The following is a 15,929-nucleotide window of genomic DNA, read 5'->3' on the forward strand; positions in this document are numbered from 1 at the left end:
AATTCTTCTTGTAATTAAAAGAAAGTGGCAATGAATTACTAGTGGCATATAGTTGCTTAATGGCAGAGCTGCGTTTGAAAACAGTACTGTCAGTTAACACATTTTACTTTTACTGCTGGGCCCAGAATATTTTAAAGATTAGTTACACCCTGAAACATTTAAGAAGCTTCATAATTTATTCTGAGAAAGACTCCTGTAAGTAAACTTCACCAATGAATTAAGGTGGTTATATTAATATATCTTTATTCTGTCAGTTTGGCAGTTTTGACATTTACTTTAGAATATGTTTACAAAATTCTTTAATTTCCATTCTCTCTCTCTCTCTCTCTCTCTCTCTCTCTCTCTCTCTCTCTGTGTGTGTGTGTGTGTGTGTATCTTTCTCTGACCCTCTATCTTTCTGTCTGTCTTTCCTCTCTCCTCTCCTCTCTCCTCTCTATGTCTCCATTCTCTCTGTTTCTCTCTGTCTGTCACTCTGTCTCTGTCTTTCTGTCTCTCTCTGACTCTGCCTCTGTTTCTGTCTCTCTGTCTCTGTCTCTCTGTCTCTGGTGTGTGTGTGTGTGTGTGTGTGTGTGTGTGTGTGTGTGTGTGTGTTTGTGTGTGTGTGTGTGTGTGTGTGTTTGTGTGTGTGTGTGTGTGTGTGTGTGTGTGTGTGTGTGTGTGTGTGTGTGTTTAGTGTTAAAGATCAAACCCAGGTTGCCATGAATTCTAGGAAAGTAGTCTTTAACTGAACTGTGTCTCAGGCCCTCAACCTTTTTCTCATTCTTTCTGCCTTTAATTCACCCATACCAGTCATTATTAACCGATTACCACCTACTATTTAAGGACCAGTGAGCTCCATGCCCAGATGCCATGAAATAGAAAAGTGATCACCCAATTTTCTCATTTTCCTGTATATAGAAGAATTGTTCTAGGACTTATATTGATTCTGTCTTCCATATAACTTTCATATGTGACTAGTTTGAAAGTCTCCTTTTTCAGAAGGAGTATATATGAGAAAGATCAAAGAGAAGAAAGGGGCTGAAGAATCTGATTCTTCCATATAGATTAAGCAGTCAGCAGTGTGATGCCAAACTGGAAAACAGCAATGGCACTCATGACAACCAAGCACTGATGAGGAAGTGCTCTGCTAGGTTATAAGTGATTAGCTAACATGCTAGTTTCTACCTCAGTTGAGTGAGCTTTCTATGGAAACACATAGACCACAGATCCCGTCTTAACTTCTCTCTGTTCTTTCTACTAATCTGGAATCCTTTTTAATGAAAAGCTCCCTTACATCTTTTGTCAAACTGATTGATAATTTCAGTACTACTGCCTCAAATAGAATGTTTCAAATGTTCATTATGAGGTTTTGTGCTTATTGTATAGAATAGTGCAATGTATTTGCTTATCTCTTTATATCTAGTGGCATCTCTAATCTTACATATTCCATCATATACAGCAGACCCCTGTCTTAGTTACTGTTCTAGTACTATGAAAAGACACCAGGACCAAGGCAAATTTTATAAAAGTAAGCATTTAAGAGCTTACTTATAGTTTTAGAAGATTAGTCTATGATCATTATAGCAGGAAGCAGACAAGGAATAGTGCTGGAGCAGTAGCTGAAAGCTTTACATCTTGAGATGTAGAGAGGGAGAAGGAGGGGCAAGGGGAGGGAGAGGGAGAGACTGGGCTTTTGGAACCACAAAGCCCACTCTCAGTGACAGATTGTCTCCAACAAGGTCAAACCCCATAATCCTTTCCAAACAGCTCAACAACTAGAGCCCAAACATCCAAACCTAATCTTATGGGGGTGATTCTCATTCAAGCCTTCACACTCCACACCCTGCTTGTAGCCATGTCATAATGCAAAATGCATTTAGTTCAACTTCAAAACTACCTACAGTCTTTCAAAGTCTCAGCACTGGTCAAAGGTCTGAAATTTCTTCTGAGAGTTAAAACAATCTCTCAACTACAACCCCTTGTAAAATCAAAATCTAAAAACAAATCACATACTTTCAACATACCATGGCACAGAATACGTATTACCATTCCAAAGGGGAGCAAAAGAGCAGGTACAGTGAGGATTGAAGCAAGACTCCACATTCTGAATCTATGTCAAAGGCGACTTCAGATCTCCAGCCCCTTCTAGCTTGGTTGACTGCAACACATTCCTTTCTCTTGGTGTGGTTTCTTTAGCAGTTTGTCCATCACTGTGGCATCTCCAGCTCAATCCAGGCTTCACCTTCCCAGCTTCACACTGAAAGAGTAATAAACTCAATGCTCCAAGGTATGCTAATCATAAAGCAGATAGCGACATTCCTTCCTCCACCCACCCGCTTCCTGGGTTCAAAGAGTGTTCATTCAAAGAAAGTCACCCTGACCCACCCTGACCATTGCTGGAACCCACTATGCAAAGGTGCTATTGCTAGGGGCTCTTAGATTGTTAGGGGCTCTTAGAAACTGTCTTGAGAGATAACCTGACACTTGTGACTTTGGACTTCCTTGTGACTCTTAACTGGTATTTTCCAACAACGCCCTTCCCACCTCCTTGAGTTGTGGTTCCTTCCTTTAAATACCCCCTTACTCAGCTACTCAGGGAGCCACGGTCCTCTACCCCTGCGTGGTGTATGACTGTGGGCCCGAGAGCGCTCTTGAATAAAAATCCTCTTGCAATTTGCAGCAAGACCGTTTCTCGTTGGTGATTTTGGGGTGTCGCCTCTCCTGAGTCAGAACGTGGGGGAGTCCTCACGTTGTGGGTCTTTCAACACAATGGCTTCTCCAGGCCTACGTGCAGGGACATCCCTGCCACATGCCTGACCACAGTGGCATTCCTTAACCACAGAAGAAGATTCTACAACTCCTTTATACCTTTATTTTCTTTGACACCAAATCCAGAACCACATGGCCAAAGCTGCCAAAGTTCTTGTGCTTGCTGAGGCTAAACCTTGACCTTCTCCTTGAATTACATTTGCATAAGCTCTCCATTGTTGGTAGTTCCCTTTGTTGCTCAAGGTTTTCTTTAATTCCTTTTTACAAGGTGGAAGCTTAGCTAGGTAGGGTCTTGCCCTGAAGGGACATCTCCCTTTATTCCATTTTGAATCAAGCCTTTCTTTAAACTGCATTTCCTGAAGGACAAAACTTGGCTCCTACATCACATTTCCTGGCTCTCTTTTTCCCTTCAGACTGAGCATTTTCTATCTCTTTTTGCCCTGGTTGCTACTTTTCACTGTAGATCTGCATGAGTTTGATCACTAAAACCATATGACTGTCAAAATTAGCTTTTCTTAAACTCCCCTATGCTAATAACATTAATGTAAAACTCTTCAATCAGGCAGATTTGGGGGGGGGGGGACAGGGACAAAAAGCAGTCACATTCTTTGCCAAAATACAAGAATATTTTCTAAGCCACTTGCTAATATTGTTCCTGCATAGTCTAAATTGCTCTCAGCATTGCTGTCTTCTATTCTCTTACTAGGATGGCCCAATAAGCACCACTTGAAGTGTTCAACCACTTTTCTTGTCCAAAGTCCACATTCTACCACATTGTCAAGCCTGTCACAGCAATGCCTAGTCCCTGGTACCAACTTCTGTCTTAGTTAAGGTAACTGTTGTGATAACCACCATGACCAAAGCAATGTTAGGAAGAAAAGGCTTATTTAGCTAACATTTTAACCTCACTGTTTATCAAGGAAGGAAGTCAGAACATGAACTCAAGTAGGGCAGGAACCAGGAGGCAGAAACTGACACAGAGGCCATGGAGAAATGACACTAATTGGCTTGCTCCTCATGGCTTACTTGGCCTGCTTTCTTAAAGAAGCCAGAACCACTAGTCCAGGAATGGACTCATATACAAAGGGCTGGGCCCTCCTCCATCAGTCACTAATTGAGAAAATGCCCTTCAGCCTTGCCTGTTTACAGCCCAATGTTCTGGAGGCATTATTTTTTAAATTGAAGTTCCCTCTTCTCAAGTGATTTTAGCTTGTGTCAAGTTGACATAAAACTAGCTAGCACATGCCTAATCCACAGCTTTGTAATCTCCCATTCAGAGTACCAACAGTGACCACAGTCTAAATCATTCTGTGGAAATTTTCCTAAACCAAGTAATTTCTCACTTGTTGAATGTGTCATTTGCCTGCTAGCCACTTAGGAGCTATTTCGATTAGGTCTATTATTATGGTATAGCAGTCCTATGGACAAGTCATAGCCATTATTTTATTTAAGAATATATCTAATGCACAATATGCTACAAAAGAGGCATCAGAGGTCAAATATAATAACATATTTATTCACTATGTATGAATGCTACAGGGAGCATAGAATTATATATATATGTATATATATATATACATATATATATACATATATGTACACATACATAGACACACGCACAGACACACACACAGACAAACACACACACACACACACACACACACACACACACACACACACACACATATATATATATATATATATATATATATATATATATATATATATATGATTAAGGTCTTGTATTTTAGGCATCCACTGAGAGTCCTGGAGGGATGAAGGAGAAGGGGGCTATAATTATTTATTTAAATAATTTGCTTTTGGAGGTTGGAGAGATGGCTCTTCATTTAAGAGTGTTTACTGCTCTTGAAAAGGGCCTAAGTTCAGTTCCTAAAGCCCAAGTGAGGTGCCTGTAACTCTAGGTATAAGAGATCCCACATTTCTGTCCTCCATTGGCACCTGTCTTGGTTAGGGTTTTACTGCTGTGAACAGACACCATAACCAAGGCAACTCTTATAAGAACAACATTTAATTGGGGCTGGTTTACAGGTTCAGAGGTTCAGTCTAATATCATCAAGTTGAAAGCATGTCAGCATCCAGGTAGGCATGGTACAGGAGGAGCTGAGAGTTCTACCTCTTCATCTGAAAGCACCTAGGAGAAGATTATATCCAGGTAGTTACGATGAGGGTATTAAAGCCCACAGTGACACACCTACTCCAGTAAGGCCACACCTCCTGAGAGTATCACTCCTTAGGCCAAGCATATACAAACCATCACATTCTACTCCCTGAGCCAAGCATATTCAAACCACCACAACACCCTAACGTGTATGTAGGCACTTTCACACACATATGCATACCCACACAGAGAGTTGTGCACACACACACACACACACACACAAAAAAAAAACATAATTTAAAAATCTTTAATATTTGTTTTAAAATTTGGCCATTGTCAACTTATAACAGCAAATTCCCACTTCCTTTAGATATTTTAACCTACCCTTCTTTCCATGTTTACAATCACTGAAGCCTATTAAATGGCAGTCCATCTTGGCCTTATTCTCTCTTTTCAAAAAGACATCCAACACTTTCCTGATCAGTATAATGCTTATAGGTATTAGCAGCTACATTTACCAAATTTTAGATTGTATTGTTGTGCTTGTGGTGTGTGTGTGTGTGTGTGTGTGTGTGTGTGTGTGTGTGTGTGTGTGTATGTATGTGTGTGTAAGATAAATGAACATTAAATCCTGCCAAATGCTTTTTTCCACCTATATTCTCTGTATAACATAAAAGATTTTCATACAAATACTACAACAACTTGCCAATTCTATAGAATTTTTATTGAACTGGTGATTTCATAAGTAGGTCAATATGTAGAGAATTGATACTCTGGAAATATTCAGTCTTCTATTCAACTTTACATTTCTTTAATTAATTTCTTCAGAGTAATATAGCATATAGACTTGTTAAAATGTACCAAATGTTCAAGTGGAAATTAGGCACTTTAATATTTGCAAGTTATATCTCTAGTTAAATAATTTTTTAAAAATACGATTTCTATGTCTGGCGAAGAAAAGAGTGCTAAAAGATGAGTCCAAATTCAGTAAAGTTTTGTTGTTTTGTTGTTGATATTTGTTTGGTTTTGGTTTGTGTATTTGTTTGTTTAATTTTAAGTATCTAAGACTAAAATAAGAAGTTCAGTAATCCTTCTTCAGCTAGCTGGAGGATCCTTTAGTAGATGAATAGTATATGAACCATTGCCTCTTAATTATTTGGGAATGTGAAACAGGCTGATATGATAATCAAAATGCAAGACGAGAATCAGATATTTGAGAAATATCCACATGGATGAAGTATCTTAGTTAGCTTCTCTTGCTATGATAGCCATGACCAAAAGAAGCTGGAAAGATTCCCTTGGCTCTCACAGCTGGATCCCAATCCATCACTTCAGGAAGGGACTGAAGCACAGGCCACAGAGAAATACTGCTTAGGGGTTGATTCTCCATGGCTTGTTCAATCCACTTCTTCATACAACCCAGGACCACCTGCCCAAGGGCGGCACCATCCACAGAAGCTGGGCCCTCCTACATCAGTCATTAATCAAGAAAAACAGGCTTGCCTACAGGTCAGTTTGATTGAGATATTTTTCTCAACTGAGGTTCCTCTTCCCATATGTGCTGATTTGAACAGACATGCCCTCCCATAGGCTCATATATTTGAATAGTTGGTCACTGGAGAGTGAAACTACTTGACAGAGATTAAGAGGTGTGGCCTTATACCCGGGGATCCATCCCATAATCAGCCTCCAAACGCTGACACCATTGCATACACTAGCAAGATTTTGCTGAAAGGACCCAGATAAAGCTGTCTCTTGTGAGACTATGCCAGGGCCTACCAAACACAGAAATGGATGCTCACAGTCAGCTATTGGATGGATCACAGGGCCCCCAATGGAGGAGCTAGAGAAAGTACCCAAGGAGCTAAAGGGGTCTGCAATTCTATAGGTGGAACAACAATATGAACTAACCAGTACCCCCGGAGCTCCTGTCTCTAGCTGCATATGTATCAAAAGATGGCCTAGTCAGCCATCATTGGAAAGAGAGGCCCATTGGTCTTGCAAACTGTATATGCCTCAGTACAGGGGAACGCCAGGGCCAAGAAGTGGGAGCGGGTGGGTGGGGGAGTGGGTTGGGGTAGGGTATGGGGGACTTTTGGGATAGCATTGGAAATGTAAATGAAGAAAATACCTAATAAAAAAGAGGTGTGGCCTTGTTGAACTAGGGGTGACCCTGCTGGAGAAAGTGTGTCAGCGTTGATGGGCTTTGAGTTTCAAATGCTAAAGCCAGGCAGTGTCTCTCTCTTCCTGATACCTGCAGATCCAGATGCAGAAATCTCAGCTCCTTCCCCAACAGCATGTCTGCCAGAATGCTGCCATGTTCTCTGCCATGCTGATAATGGGCTAAACCCAAATTGTAAGCAAGTGCTAGTTAAATGTTTGGTTTGGTTTTGGTCGTGGTGTCCCTTCACAGCAATAGAACAGTGACTAAGACACTATCTGACTCAATCTTGTGTCATGCTAACAAAAAAACACTAACTAGCACACAGATAATACCAGGAACTCTTATAAGACAAAAACAAACACACAAAAGCCCTCACTTCCCAAATTCTTTCTTTTATTGCAATTTATTAAATATTTTCAGAAATATATTAATACAAATTATACAAATGATAACCTCATAAAATAGTCGAGGTATCATATTAATACCACAAGGCTATATTTGGAAACTCTATTTAAACAAACTATTTGAGAACTGAACTGTGATCTCTATGGGTGTTAACCACATTGTTCTGACTATTATTGCTAAGTGGTGCTCACAACATTCCTTACATAAATCAAATCTGACAGAGAAGTTAGTCATTCGCTTCTATCATAATGCTCGTGTGGCACCTGAAGTTACGAAGCGCAAAGTAGAAATACATACATCACGTCTAAAATACCAAGTTCTGACTACACCTCCTGTAGAGAGCAGATTCATTCATTATTGATACAAAATTGCTGCAGCAATTCATGCTTTAGATGAGATGAATGCAGTGTATTTGAAGAACATACATTTCCTTCTGAGGTATTTTAAACATGATCCATCTGCCGTTTCCGTTGTACTTTTGATGCAAGCTAGTTAATCTCAGCACAGTGAGGAGCTTTGCTGTTGTTGTTTTTTTTTTTTGTTTTGTTTTTTTTTTGTTTTGTTTTGTTTTGTTTTGTTTTTTCACGGTCCTTTGCTCTTCTGACCTGAATAACATGAAGAAGGTAAGTATATCACTTGGCTTTTCTGAATTTGCCCCAATGCTGTTGGAACCAGCTTAATGATCAGTTATCTCGTCATCTCCCTGTCACTCTCAGGTCACAATTCACACAGTTGTTGGTGTTACTGTTCATTTGTTTCTTTTCTGAGCTTCGCAGACCTCTTGGGGGCTGAACAAAGCTCATTGTCTGATCTGCTTATTGAAATTGTCGATCAAAAGAGATCACAAGAGATCGACAACTGGTCAGAATGTAGACGATAAATGACTCTGTTCGCCCAGCCTCAAAAGATACATTTGCAATGTAACCCCTGTATACCTAATAATCAGGAAATGTTATCAAAGTGCAGGGAGAAAGATTGTAAGAGCCAAATGACTGGGATGCCTACTGCTAGACAGTGTCTCCTAGATGTGACAGGGAGGCTACAACCCATGAAATCTGAACCTTATACTCACCTAAACAAGACCTGCTCAATGATATCACTGATTGAAAAGTCAGTGTGGATTGGGAAAATCTCACAAGATCTTACCCCTGGATGGAGAACAACAGGTAATCAGTGGCTTCTGGGGAAGGGGGGATCGGTTTTCTCAAGGGACAAACCCCCGGCAGGTTGTTCAACCCCATGTGTGCAGCCCTAGACATATGTGTAAATGAACAACAAGAGGTGGGTTCAGCAGTGTGTGTGTGTGTGTGTGTGTGTGTGTGTGTGTGTGTGTGTAAAACAATAGCAATTTTAAAAAGCTCATGAATTTGAGAAGGAATTGAAGGCAGGACATGGGAAGAGTTTGAATGGGGGGGCAGGGTAAAAATGCTGTCAATATAGTTCTCACATATGAAACCCTTATAATTAATTTTTAAACCTATGAAAGAAAAACAAAGCAAGTAGCCTCTCAAAGCTTCAGACAACAAGAGTGTCTAATAAAGCCTTCAGGGTTTTGTTGTCACTGTTGGTTTTGACATAGAACACTCTATGGTGGGTACACAGGCAGCTTTTCCCAGAACGACTGTTAATATTATTTGCAGATTTCTGAATGGAATCCCATTGTTCTGTGTTGCATTGACCAAAGCTCACTTGAAACCCACAGTCCTTGAGGTCATGGGACATGCTGTTGCCCCTGTGACTGGTGTCTTGCTGACATTTTAAATCGTGAGTACTTCTGGGCTCCACACAATACCAATTTTCCTTAGAAAACAAATTCACTGGTTCCGTCTGGACTTACCCCCTGCAGTCTTTGCTGAGTTGTCTCTCCTCTACTGCCCCAGTACTGATCAGAGACACAAAGGTAGAAAATGTATTTTAAAATAATCCCATAGATCCCAGCTACCATACAAACCGTATTTGAAGAAATAGAATGTATTTGAAGAAAATAACATTTAAAATCCACTCTTGAAACCATGGCATAGGACTTAACGTTAAACTAGGAGGTTTTTTTTCCTTCTAAATCTTAGCCTTTCAAATTTGATTTATGTAGCTGCTGGTTGAAGAAGCTCTTTTTAAATAATTGCCAAGAGAACAAAATAGGAATCAAAGTGTCAAATTCCCTAACATTATTTTGTAGGTAGCCTTAAATACTTCTTTAATACCTGTGAGAAATCAAATATTGGTAATCTGTTTCTGTCCGTTTCTCTCTTCTCAGATAGCTAATGGCATACATTATACTTGCCTGGCTCTGTGTACCTTTCATTTCATGCAAAGCCTTTAATCCTTCCCTTTTTAGATAAAATGCCACAACTGCAGTGTAGTAGGTTAAGATTGATTGACAAGTGCATATAATTATGGCTTCAATAGTGGAGTATGTTTTACAGTTGGAAAAAAAAGAGAGAGAAAACCACAACCTTGAAAATAAAGAAGTTGTGCTCTTTCCCCAGGATGAAAGAATCCTATCAAATTGATTCATTTCTTTGCTGGAATGAAAGGAAAGATTTCCGGTAACAAAGAGCACCACCCAAAAGGCCACTGGAGGCCGTCTGTCCTCTCTTGATAGGGCTCTGCCAATAAGGAAATCAAAGGAGATAAAAGGAGGCCTTCAGGAGTTTGTCCCCTTTGACCCCGTTTCCCACTCAGAGTTCATGCACAGTTGGGAGCAGAGAGAGCTAACAGCTGAGAAATAGAACATTCAAGAATACAAATCTGCAAAATGCACAGATGCCTGAGAATAAAAAGCAAGAGAACTGTAAGTTAAAACCTGCATCCTCAACTTCACCCAGACTTAGATCTCAGCATAATCGACCACAGTCCATGTTAGGTTCCCCTGGTGTTAGCATTTGATTCAGTCCGTGAATAACAAAACATCCTAAATGTTGGGTTTTGTGTAAAACTGGAAGGTAGCACACCACTTGGAGACCTCTGGCTCAGTCAGCAAGCGGCAAAAGAGTGGTTTCAAGAGGGCGATGTGAGGAAAGCCTTTGTGGGTAGACATGTTAGTAGGCAAGCATGTCTTTTTTTCAATTATTGAGACATTAGAATATTTACCATAAAATAGGCATTGTTGTAAGTTTGGGGGGGGGGAATGTCAATGACCCATCACTGGCTTTGTAGAATTAATATGTTAGTGATAGTAACCATTGTGTTGGTTACTTTTTTCATTTTTTTGACTTTGGTTTTTAGTGGTGGTGTTGGTTTGAGCTTTGGGGGTTGTTTACTTATTGTTTTTGTGTATTTTCCAGTTTGACAGAAGCCAAAAGCCATTGAGGAAGTGGGACCTTCACTTGTGAAAATACTTCCATCAGATTAGCTTGTAGGCAAGTCTATAGGACATTTTCTTGGTCAACAATCCCAGGTCACTGTGGGAACTGCTGCCCCGCATAAGTAGGTGGTCCTGGGGTATATAAGAAAGCAGATTCAATGAGTCATGGGGTGCAAGCCTATAAGCAATGTTCTTCTATGGCGTCTACATCAGTTACTGCGTTGAGTTCTTGAGCTGACTTTTCCTTCAAGGTGGACTATATAATGCAGGAGGAGAGAAACCCTTTCCTCCACAACTTGCTTTTGGTCATGGTTTTGTCACAGCAATAGAAAGCAAATGAGAATAGGTATATACTATGCTAATAAATGCATACTGTGTTAGTGGCGAGTGCTTTACTGTAGATAACTATCCTGCAAAGAGGATAGAGACTCCAAAAGGAAGGTGCTGTACCAGAAAAAGGGTCATGAAAGAAATCTATAAAAAGATGAGATGCGCACAGATACCTGATAAGGAGTGGCAGGTGTAATGTGGGTTCTCCAGAATAAACTGTGGACATCAGAGGACATTCAAGGTCTCCAGGGTTAGGCCATATTTGATATATTCTAAGAAGCAAAGTGGAAAGATTAAATAGAACGTAAACTCTAGAAATGACAACTGTGAGGCTGATGCATAATGAAATTCCTACGATAAGGAATTTCACGTTTTTCAGTTTTCTTGTCATATTCCATGTCCTACAGTGTGTATTTCTCATTTTCCAGCTTTTCCAGTGTTCCTCGCCATATTTCACGTGTGTTTCTCATTTTCCATAATATTCAGTTTTCTTGCCATATTCCAGGTCCTACATTGTGCATTACTTATTTTCCACGTTTTATTTGCCACTACAGTGGCAACAGTGAGGAGGAGCCCAGCTGAGGGATGTGTAGGAGAACCAGCATTGAGAACAGTGCCATGGAGAGAATGTTATGCACCGTGGTTTACATTTAAGAGCAGGGCAGACTATTTTCAAACGATCTCTAGGGAAACTGAAGTAGAGCCTGGTCACATGGAAGGAGGGTGTGTAAGTTTGAAAGGAAGAGTACAGTCATCAATCTAAAGATGTCCACAGTTTGAGTAGGTTCCTGGTGTAAGGTTAGCCATGGGCCAGTTTCGTAGGAACCCTTGGAAGTTCGCTCAAGGCACCCGAGATGAAGTTCTCAGCACAAAGGTGATTTATTTCTTCCAAAGTGGCAGAGGGCGGGGAACAGAAGCAAAGGCAGGAGATAGAGGAGGAGGAATTGGCCAGATAAGGAACTAGACCTTGGTGGCCAGCTTTAGCAATGCAATCTAATGGTTTTTAGCAATGTGTGGGAGGGGGTGGGAAGAGGTTTGGGGAGAAGGCAAAGTCTGCCAGAGCCATACATACTTGCCATGCTAGGGCTTCCTAGAGTGAGTCCCTTCCATTCTATATTCTTCTCATAACAAGGAAAAATATGCAGGGGGATTCTTTGAGACCCAGTTTAATGATGTCTTACAACAAGGAGAAAAATTCTTCTGCTCACATTCATCTCCATCTGCAGTTCAGGGCCTTGCACACGTGCTCATAATGAATGTCAGATGAACCGGGAGAGTTAAGTCAGATAGCAGAGACAACAGGAGATGAAATTGCAGACTCTGAGGATGTCAAGTAAACAGTTCCTAATGCTGAGGTTTCTTTAAAAAGGCAAAGAAGCCTTTTTCTGCTTCTCAGTGAGTTCCCTGGGACATGAAAAAGCTGCCTTGTATCAAGACATTGTACCACCAACATTGGCAGTTCACAATACTTCCATTGAGAGAGAATAATTCTCTTTGTCTTCAGAAAAAAGAAAAATCTGGCTCTTTTAGTCTTTTACATCTTTTCCTCAAAGGCATAACAAATTAGATGCCTATTAAATTGATTCTGTTCTTAAAATCCAGAGCCAGAAACAGCAAGCTCCACTCTGCCTTTCCTCCTAGTTACTCTAAGCCTCCTCGTTAACATAAACATCCAATGTATTTCCAGCACATCCCACAACACCCCCTATTCTCCCCTTTTAACCCCTTTCCTCCATCCCCATTAGTTCTCTTTGCTCTCAGTTACTCTTCTATCTTCATGCCATCCACACAGATAGGACACTATGTATTTATTACATGTATAGGAATATTTGTCTTTCTGGTGCTGACTTAATTCATCTAATATGACTATCTCCCTTTGCTTGCACTTGACATAACTTCATTCTTTATGATTGAGAAAACATCCACAGTGTAGGTGGTCCATGTTTTCATTACTCATTCCTCTCTCTGAGGGAACCTACATTGCTTTCCCCTAATGTAGCTGTTGTGAGCAGTGTTGCAATAAATATGAATGTGCCGCTGCAGATACTGTCATGTATACAAGGGATTGATTGACAGTAAAGAAAAGAGTACTTAGAGATCTGCTTTGACTCAGACCCACGTGTACCATTTAAATTAAGGACAATAAAGCTTGCACATCATCTAATCAGGGAATAATTGTTGATGCGCAATACACAACTCTCACATAAAGCATCCGAACAAGGAAATAAGAGATAGTTCTTTCTGGAGCCATTTTAAATGACCATGGCCCCAAAAATACAGATTTAGGTTACCCCAATTTTTATGTTCCAACTTAGAAGCAGCCTAATGGAGTTTTATAGTTGTGCAGAAATACATATTCATAAATCAAGGCAAGTTTACAATATATTGGTAAGTACATCAGAGAGGCAGTTACCGCAGGATGGGAGAAGTCTCTCTATTGGCCTCAGATGCTATTTGATACATGTTCTTGTGCTTAGGGTGTTGGGAACTACTGGTCTGCTGAGATTCCAAAAGTCTTTTGTATATCAGTCCCAAGATGCTAGTTCTAACTCAGAGGTGAGTAAAGCTAGCCGAAGATCAGATAATTAAGCCCTGGACCTACAACAACCCAACCTTCCAACATCACCAAAGTTTTAATCAGTCCATTTGCAATCATAGCTTCTTTCCAAGAATTCTTATTTACATGAATTTGAAACTCTGCTGTTGCCATTGTCATGTCTCTTGACAGTAAAAAACAGGTGGTTTGACCCAGATCCAGACATACCACTTACATTAAGGATGATAAAGTGTGTGTATCATCTTCATCATAGGTAATACTTTATAGGTGTTGCTACACTGTGAGAAAGCCAGTACCTTAAATGATAAGGGCAGCCAGGATAGCTCAGCTGGGCTTGTTGGTGCAAACTCATCTTGGGGCTGACTTTCTCCTTTTGTCATGGTCAGAAATTCTTCAGTGAAGAGATTTACAATACTTTTTCAGGAGTTTCTATTTTAGTCTGAGGAGTGCTGCTTTGACTGCATCTGATTCTCCAGCGGCTTCAGTTCAAAACATTACATCTGTCAGAGCAGTGGGATAAGGGCCATCACAGTTCGATCCTCTTATTCCAAAGGAAATTACTTGATTGTTGACATTTTTAGCAACTGATAATGGACTCTTGACTTCCTGCAACATACTGGTTCTATGCTCCGAGAGCTCAGTAGACCTCTCTAGAGCTGCTCCAGAGCTCAGCAGACTGATCTGATTGACCTCCTATGAGGCTGCAGTGATTTGAATGAAAATGGCCTCAGTAGACTCATCGTGAGTGGGTGGCATTATTGGACTTGTGGCCTTGTTAGAGTAAGAGTGTCACCGAGGGTAGGCTTTGAAGTTTTAAATGCTCACGCCAGGCCCAGTGTCACTCTCTCTTCCTGATGCCTGCTGATTCCAATCTAGAACTCTCTCCTCCTTCTCCAGTACCATGTCTACCTGCATGCTGCCATATTGCCCACTGTGGTAATAATGGACCTGTAAGTCAGCTCCAGTTGAATGTATTCTTTTATAAAAGTACCTGTGATCATGGTCTCTTCACAGAAATAGAAACCATAACTAAGTCAAAGACTATACTTCACATCTGTATTCAGAGCATTACCACCTAGTACTGCCCCCAGAGCCTTTTTATCACTTTTAATCATGAGCTAAAATCTCACTAAGCCACCCAGGCAGACCCTGTAATTGTCATCCTCCTACCTCATCCTCCTGAGATGGGTTTACAGTTTGCACCAAGAGCCCTGGCTAGTTTGGCGCTTTCTGAGCCCTTCAGAGCTTAAGGTCTGACTGTGGCATGATTGTTTAAACTAAAGGGTCTACACTCCACAAAAGACCAACAGAGTCAACTAACCTAGACCCTTGAGACTCTCAGAATCTGAACCATCAACTAAAGAACACATGTGAGCTGAACCTAGGCCCCCCTGTACATATGTAGCAGATGTGCAGCTTGACCTTCATGTGGGTCCTGAACAACTGGAGCGGAGTGGGGGCTATCCCTAAAGCTGTTGCCTGTATATGGGATATGTTCTTCTAGCTGAGCTGCCTCAATGGGAGATGAAGTACCTAGCCTTGCAGAGACTTGAAGTACCAGGGTGGGAGAGATACGGGGGTGTGGGGGGTACCAACACGGAGGAAAAGGAGAGAGGGTATAGGGGAAGGATTGTGGGAGGGGGTGATGAGGAGGGGGCAGTGAATAGGATGGAAAGTGGATACCCTGTCCAGGAGGATTTGTCCTCCTGCATCTCACATGTTCTGGGAGTGAAGTTTTGGAGGATCCTCAGATGTGATTTTTGTAAACAGCCTCCAACTGAGCCTACAAACCAGTTATCAACGCTGATTCACTATGTGCCAGCCTCAAGGTAATCAATACCTTTGTGGGAATGGACAAAGCACATATCTAACAGTTGTCTGTGTTTCAATAGGACTAAATATGGTCATTTATAGTTACATATCGATACACAAGTCCATAGAGAGTATTTCATAAAATTATATCTATAGATATGCATTGCTTCATATACTTACACATTGTGTGATTGAAATCCAGATGATCTGTCCTCTTTTTACTGAACTTTTCTTAGAAAAAGTATCTATGCACTAAGCTTGCACTAGACCCTGAACTAAATGTTCTTATAAACTGTATGAAAGTACTAAGTATATATTTATAGTAGATAACCAATAATAATGAATATTAATCAAAGCTGGGTGGCAATTTAGGCAATTCTTATCTTTTATAATATTCCCCACCCTGAAATAAGTATTTTTAAATAATTAATTTTATTTTAATTAATGCATATAACTCTTTTAATAAATTTAATTTAACTGCCTATTTAAG

General features: G+C 40.5%; 1 long non-coding RNA gene across 1 annotated transcript in view; it reads right to left on the minus strand.

Moving 5' to 3' along the window:
- Positions 1-1,929: 1,929 nt before the first annotated feature.
- Gm52332 overlaps positions 1,930-15,929 on the minus strand; it is a 49,071-nt gene continuing 35,071 nt past the window's right edge. Inside the window, exon 3 of the long non-coding RNA XR_003952571.1 lies at positions 1,930-2,236. This is a non-coding gene — a long non-coding RNA (predicted gene, 52332). The remainder of the gene's footprint in view (positions 2,237-15,929) is intronic.

The sequence above is a fragment of the Mus musculus genome, chromosome 18 (assembly GCF_000001635.26).
Source record: "Mus musculus strain C57BL/6J chromosome 18, GRCm38.p6 C57BL/6J".
Lineage (NCBI taxonomy): Eukaryota > Metazoa > Chordata > Mammalia > Rodentia > Muridae > Mus > Mus musculus.